Genomic DNA, 7,940 nt, shown 5'->3' on the forward strand with positions numbered 1-7,940 from the left:
TATGGAATCCAAATGGCCATGGATCTTGACATCACTTAGATGCGTCAGACCATGTATATTGTAGCCTAAAAACTCTCGACCATACAGCTAACCAAAATGGCCAACAAAGGATGTCAATAGAGTATTAGCGAAGTCGTTCAGTGTTGAACAATACTGAGGACTTGCTAAAATGTACACACCCACTGAAAGAAGCATAAAATTTTGATACACCTCAGAATGCAATACATCTCTCAGAACAACTGGACCCGTATACAGTAAAAACTGCTGCAACTCTGTTGCTTTCCACCTTCATCTTTCAGCGAGTGAACATCGTTTCCGTGCAAACTCTGTCAGAACATAACCCCTCAAAGCCATTAATCTCTCAGATATTAGTGAAATGAAAAGGAACTAGCTGGGTGTTATCTTCTTTTCATGAGTCTTCGTATTCGCCAGCTTCTTTTTCGACTTTTCCGTTCCATCTTAAATAATTCAGCATTTGCGTTAATAGTGCGCCGGTGCCAGGTTGTCACTGCAGCGCCATTTTAGGTGGAACGGACATTTTGAATAAGAAGCTGACAAATAAGGAACAAATCATCTTTTCCACAACACTCTGTGAAAAACAGCAATTTTTTTTTCGTTTTGTGCATCGCTTCTAATTACTGTTTATTGCGAACCAAGCTCTAAAGAAAACAAAGGGCTATGGTGCAGGACGAATAGAAAACGGTTCTGTGAGCAGAGCAGCTGGTGAGCAGCATCAGCTAACCTAGCATTGATTAAAGCTCGTAATTAAACAAACTCCCCAACGTAGACTCTTGCATTACACGTCCTTCAAGCACGAAAAAGATACAGGGTCGAAGAATCGATTTCGAGCATTTCGACTCTGAGTCACTGGCCAAGAGTCGACCCCGAATCCCAGACGTGTTGGAGTCGAAAGTTATTTAACCCTAGTTAAATAAAGCGACAACAAGTTACTGAGCTATTTTCATATCATTCCGTTATGAACATGCAAAATACAGAGTCATGTAGTGTTAATAGCTATGGTAACGTCACATAATGCAAGCTATGCCTGCCGACGCCTACATGTATCATAAAATAATGTAACGTTAACGGACTTGGTTAAGGAAACGTACCTTTAACAGGAACGCTTATAACCTTACAAAAAGGAGATCAAAATGACGTTTTTATGTCGTGCAACGACGTGCGAATACTCAGATATCTATCCACAGTACAACCTGCAGCTTTATCTAACAACCAGTAAGTTGTGCTCAAAGACTTAATAAAACGCGTCGAGTCCCGCTCAACACATCCTAGGTGGCTGGAAAAGCGACGGTTCGCCTTCAGTCTGTCTCTAGCTTATGTCCTATGTAGCTCATCTCCTTATCTGACATAAAAAGTTTTAACCATGGCATAAAATATACCAGGTTTAATTAATACACGCTAAAGAAACCGTATTTATATTCTCGTATTGTGGCTAACGTAAGTTAGCCATTTAAGTAATTTAGCTAGCTAGCTAGCTAGGCTACCCGTTTTACTTTTCCCGCACGCGGAAGCTAACATTAGCTAGGTTATCAACTAGCTAACGTTGTTAGGTCTTGTGCTGGGAAATGTCATGACACTGTTACAGGCATGAACATAAGAATTAATTTATTAATTTCTCGAATTGATGTAATATGTAGGTGCATTTTTAATTTATCACATGCCTTATTTTGTAAATTAACGTTAACTGTAAACTGCTAAGTTAGCTACATTACCTGACCAAGTTAGTTCTGCCTACTGTCAGCCAGTCGTCTTTGTTAGCTAAAATCCTCTAATGTTAAGGGTCGTATTCCTTACCAATGTTTAAAAAAAAGAATACCTTCACTTACCGTAATTGTGTTCTGGAGCTTTCCGCTGGTCGTTTTCCGGTTATATAAACCCCATGTAGGCGGAGCCTCGATGATGAGTGATAGTCCTCTGGCCGTTCAGTGTGGGTGTAAAAAATTTTAGCCTATCCGCGCTGACGTTTGATGTACGTCAAATGAAAACGTACATCTTTTAATTTTGCTCAAAGCAGTAAGGTAGAACTCCAGTGCAAATAAGAGGATAAACAGGACAAAAAAATGTTCCTTAAATTGGCACATCCTCCACCCAACGAAATGGACACATTTAAGCCAGAGCACAATAGAAAAGAGCATGCATAAAATATTTGAACTTTTTTTTTCTTTACAGAATTGGTGGATAACCTGCTGTTGCCATATTTAGGGTTCAAGCACGCAGTGCGTAGAACCCTATTGGAATTGTCAAGATTTTTCTTATTATTATTAGGGTTCAAGCATGCAATGCCTTGAACCCTATTGGAATTGTCAAGATTTTTCTTATTAGGGTTCAAGCATGCAATGCATTGAACCCTATTGGAATTGTCAAGATTTTTAGGGTTCAAGCACACAGTGCGTAGAACCTTATTGGAATTGTCAAGATTTTTCTTATTATTAGGGTTCAAGTATGCAATGTATTGAACCCTATTTGAATTGTGAGGATTTTTAGGGTTCAAGCATGCAATGCAATGAAACCTATTGGAATTGTCAAGATTTTTCTTCATATTCTTTTTCTTCCCTGAAGCAGAACGCACAGCCCAAACCATAAGTCCTAGAGACTTGAAACTTGGTCAATAGGTAGTAGGCCCTCCCGCTACTCAGGCGCAAGGAATCAGCCCAGTCGGCCACAAGGGGGTGCTATAGCGCAGGTCAACGCGTTTGGGTCTATAACTCCAAACCAGATTTTTGCCAGACAAGCCATATTTTTTTTCCAAGTTCCTTGGGTCCAAACAAACAACTTTGCCATTTGGACCATTTAGCTCCGCCCACTTAGATTTTGAGCTAATTTGCATAATATGCGAAACCTACTTTTGCGAACTAGTCCTACAGTTTTTGCCCAATCCTCATCTATTTGGTGTCAAAAAAATCAGAATAGCCTAAACCTCAATAATTATCAAAAACATTTTGACTTTTCTAAACAACATGGCTGTCATATGCAAATGAACCCTCCTGGATGAATTTAAAATAATTTAGAATTAATTGAAAAGTCTGTAACACGACCCTTCAGCCAAAAAATTTCAAACTTGACAGACACATTTTCTTGTAATCGGTAACTGTTTAAAAAGCCCACTAGTCCCTGGATTTTGATCTAATCTTTTCGACCTTGGTCTGGAAAAATTCTTTGGCATGTGTAGGTAAATAATTATCAAAAACATGTTGACTTTTCTACTCAGGGTTGTGTGGATCAATCAATTAATTACTGTGGCCATGGCTTTGCTAACTTGATTAGCTATAACTCAACAGTCATTGGTCAGATCATACCCAAACTTTAAGGACTTTTACATATTTGGACTGTAATGGTGCATGCCAGTTTTGGTCCAGATTGGCCTTTAGGGGGCGCTTTAGCACTCAAAAACACTTAAAAATCAATTAAAATGTTATTACAATGTTATTACAAGGTCGACAGATAAACATATGGTGCCATACCACTCAAGTCATTCACATGAACAACTTTCTAATTACATGTTATGTCACAAATTGTACTGTTTGTCTGGTATTTTGGCTTATTCATTCGAAGACTACATTATACGAAGGCTTATTATACAAAGGTCAAAAGGTCAATCTGACCAAAACTTGGTAAACATCTTTGGATATGGTCCCTGATGAAGAATCATACCATATTGTGGCCTTTTCACTAATTCTGACCCACTTTCACTGAGCTCATACTTTACTTTAGTCCTATGTTTCTATTTTTCATCTTTTTTAACTTTACTCATATTTTTGCCTGTAACTTTTGATCAGAGTGAGATAGAGACAAAATTCTTTTTTCTGCTGATTCCTTGGGACTTGCTGAACAAGTACACTGCCCCAGCCCCTTAGTTTTTGAGCTAATTTGCATAATGTGAAAAACCTATTCTTGCGAACTAGTCTCAGGATTATTTGCCAATTTTCATCAAATTAGTACCATAAGATTCAGAAGACACTGATCCTCAAGAATTATCAAAAACATTTTGACTGTTCCACTCAGTGTATTGAGGATCACCAATTAATTACTGCAAACATGGCATTGCTAGCTTGATTTACTATAACTCAACAGTCATTGGTAAGATCATCTCCAAACTTTACAGATATTTACATATTTAGACTTGAATGGAGTATGCCAATTTTGGTCCAGATTGGCCTTTTGCTTGTCTTTTATTTTGGCTTATTCATTCAAAGATTTCACTATACAAAGGCTTATTATACAAAGGTCAAAAGGTCATTCTGACCAAAACTTAGTGAACGTCTTTGGATATGGTCCCTGATCAAGAATGATACCATACTGTGGCCTTTTCACTAATTCTGACCCACTTTCACTGAGCTCCTCTACACCAATAGGGCCTCTTATGAATGAATTGTGCCTCATTATGGCCTACATCAAATCAATGGCTTAAATATAGAATCAATCCACTGTGCAAGTGCAACTTCATGGATGTTCTACAAAGCAGTGTAGATGAGTACATATGAATGTAAACCTATAATGTGTTTAAAACACCACTGCTTCTTGTTTATGGCAACTGAAGGCCTTTTGATGAACTGACTTCCTATCAGCTGTCTGGGTTTCCACCCCAAGACCACCTGTTTATCATTGTAAAGCATAGCGGCCAACAGACAAACTAAAATAAAAACTTAATTGCTCATACTGCAATCCTGTGAATTAGGGCCTGAAAGGGATCAGATTTCAGTTTCAGTTCAATCACAGAAACCAAAATTTGCAGTTTTTTAAAAAGCACAACATGTTAAAAAACCATATATTGCAGCGATGTCAAAAAGGGCGGGGACCGTAATGTTGATGTGGACTGTTATTTGAAGCTGCAGTCCAATGCGTTTTTACTGAATACACTCTTGTGGCTTTGCTCTGCAGGACAGTAACTGTTTGGTCTCGATATGTCTCTTTAATTTTGAGAGTTTTAGCGCCTCATTTAAAATAAACCACACTCTGCTCAGTGGGCTTTTGGAGTAGCTCATTTGTTGGTTTTATTAGCTGCCGCTAATATTTCAGGAACGATCTAAGAGTCTGAGAAGAGTCAGACGTTAAAACAGGCAGATGAAGCTGACAGTACTGCGCTGATGTGCTGCTAGATGAAGAAGCAGCTCTACTGATGAATTCCCTCGTTTTATCATAACAAGCGCTCCCACCAGTGGTGCACTTAACAGGGTCCGGTTGAAAGCGGACCTAGACCTGCGGTTTTTGCCACCGGTTCAGCTGTTTGATGCAGACCCAAATACGGGTGAAATGTTCACACATGTCAAAACGAAACAAACTAACGAAAAAGTTTGATAGATCCACACCAAACAAGGTAGGTGTGAAAGTGCCCTGAGAAACCTCTCCATCTTTGGCTAACTGTCTCCACTGCTCGCTGGCGCTCCCTCCATGATTGGTGAGACGATGTTTTATTTGCCGGAACACCTTCAGCCACACTCGGCCCGCACTCGGTTCACATGGCGATACTCGCCAAGTCCAGATGAAAACCGAGCCCCCGAGTCTTAAACGGAGCTGGTCCGAATCCATTGTGTTGGCTGGGGAATGGATTCATTGGATACCTGAATAGGCACCTAGGACCAGACCTTGCAGCGCAACTTAAACACCACAACTGCATAATTCACCAAGAGGCACTGTGTGGAAGACATTTGCAATTTAAAATATAGTGGACTTTGTTGTATCTGCTGTTAATTTTATCCGTTCGAGATCACTGAACCACAGAGAATTCCAGTCTTTTCTGGAAGACATCAGTACAGTGTATTGGGATGTTATCTATTATACAGAGGTGGGATGGCCAAGTCGTGGCAATGGTTTGAAAAGATTTTTTTTTTGCGAAATGAAATCAAGCTATTCTTACAGCAGGAGTGCAAAGACATTGTCATGGAAAACACTGGATTGCTGATCTAGCTTTTTTGACAGATCTAACAGGACATTTAATGATCTCAATTTATAACTGTAGGTGAAAGACAGATTGATTTGCCACTTGTTTGATGCTGTCTGTGCACTTGAAATGAAACGGAATCTTTTTGCAACTCAGTTAAAGAAAGGGAATTTGACCCATTTTCCAATGTGCCAAGAGGTCTTTCCTCACAAGGACTATAACTGGAGTCGACACAGCTTTGTGCTTAAAGACATGAAACAGGCAAGATTTGGGCAGTTCAGGAATAAACAGGCTGCACTCAGACTACTTGAAGATCTATTCTCCATAGATACTGAAACTGCACCTGGTGCATTACAATTTGAAACTAGAAAGGGAAAGTTCATAAACAAACTTTAAGTTGGCTTGAAAAAGCCAGCTAATTAGGTTAAAATGGTGGAAGACTGTTGATGGTTGCTAAATAGTTGCTTAGATGTTGCTAGGTGGTTGCTACTGTACCCAAGGTTCGTTGGATTTCTTTGCTCCGTTAAATGCACAGCCACTTAAAATTTAGTGCTACATTAAATTTCCTACCACCGTAAAATTCACTGGCACCTTGTATTTACTGCTATCTTAAATTTACTGAAACCTTATGTTCATGGCCATCTTAAATTCAATGCTACTTTAAATCTACTGCCACCTTAAATTCAGTGCTACTTTAAATTTATTGCCACCTTAAATTCAGTGCCACCTTAAAGTCAGTGCCACCATAAAAGCAGTTCCACCTTAAATTCACTATTTGTGCTGTTATTGCTGTGCATTAGGCTGTAAGCATGTGAGTCTGTGTACTGTGTATGAGTGTCTTTGTGAGAGATGTGCATTGTGATGTCACTTGTGGCAGTTACATTTAAATGTCCTGAACATTCTGCCATTCATTTCCAAAGGGAAAACATATCATCTTTGAACAATTTTACGAAAACCATACATTGGATTGCTTAGAAATGCACAATCAACCTAATCGGGTATAGGTCCTACTTTAAGTTGTTCTGAATAAGCCAGCTAATTGCATTAACATGTTAAAATGGTGGAAGACTGTTGATGGTTGTTAAAAAGTTGCTAAATGTTGCAAATCAGATGCTGCAGTATCCAAAGTGGATGGTAAAGCGTTGCTAGGTGCTACCGTAAATGAAGTTGCACCTTAAATTCTGTGCCACCATAATTTTAGTGCTACCATAAATGAAATTCCACCTTAAATTCTGTCACCTTAAATTCAGTGCCACCTTAATTTTAGAGCTACCTTAAATAGAGTTCCACCTTAACTTCTGTGCCACCTTAAATTTAGTGCTACCTTAAATGGAGTTCCACCTTAAATTCTGTGGCACTTTACATTTAGTGCTACCTTAAATGCAGTTCTACCTAAAATTCAGTGCCACCTTAAATTTAACGCTATCCTAAAAGTAGTTCTACCTTAAATTCTGTGCCACCTTAAATTCAGTGCAAATTTAAAAACAGTTCCACCTTAAATTCACTATTTGTGCTGTTATTGCTGTGCATTAGGCAGTAAGCATGTGAGTCTGTGTACTGTTTATGAATGTATGTGTGAGAGATGTGCGTTGTGACATCACTTGTGGCAGTTAGATTTGAACATTTGTCCCGAACATTCTGCCATTCATTTCCTATGGGAAAAATTGTCGTCTTTGAACGATAATTTTACAAAAACCGTACGTTGGGTTGCTTAGAAAAGCACAATCAACCTCATCGGGTATAGGTCCTACTGCAAAGTTTCGTGGCTCTAGCTCCAAAAGTGTGGGACGAGAAACACTTTATTTTTTGAGCATAGAATAATAATAATAAAAATAACTAAAAAGGGAAAGTTTGTGAAGGAACTTTAAGTTGCCTTGAAAAAATCAGCCAATAACGTTAAAACATTAAAATGGTGGAAGACTGTTTACGGTTGTTAAAATGCTGCTAAAGTGTTGCTAAACAGTTGCTGCAATATTCAAGGTGGATGGTAATGCATTGCTAGGTGCTACTGTAGATGAATTTCCACCTTAAATTCTGTGCCACC

The sequence above is a fragment of the Colossoma macropomum genome, unplaced genomic scaffold (assembly GCF_904425465.1).
Source record: "Colossoma macropomum unplaced genomic scaffold, Colossoma_macropomum, whole genome shotgun sequence".
Taxonomy (NCBI): domain Eukaryota; kingdom Metazoa; phylum Chordata; class Actinopteri; order Characiformes; family Serrasalmidae; genus Colossoma; species Colossoma macropomum.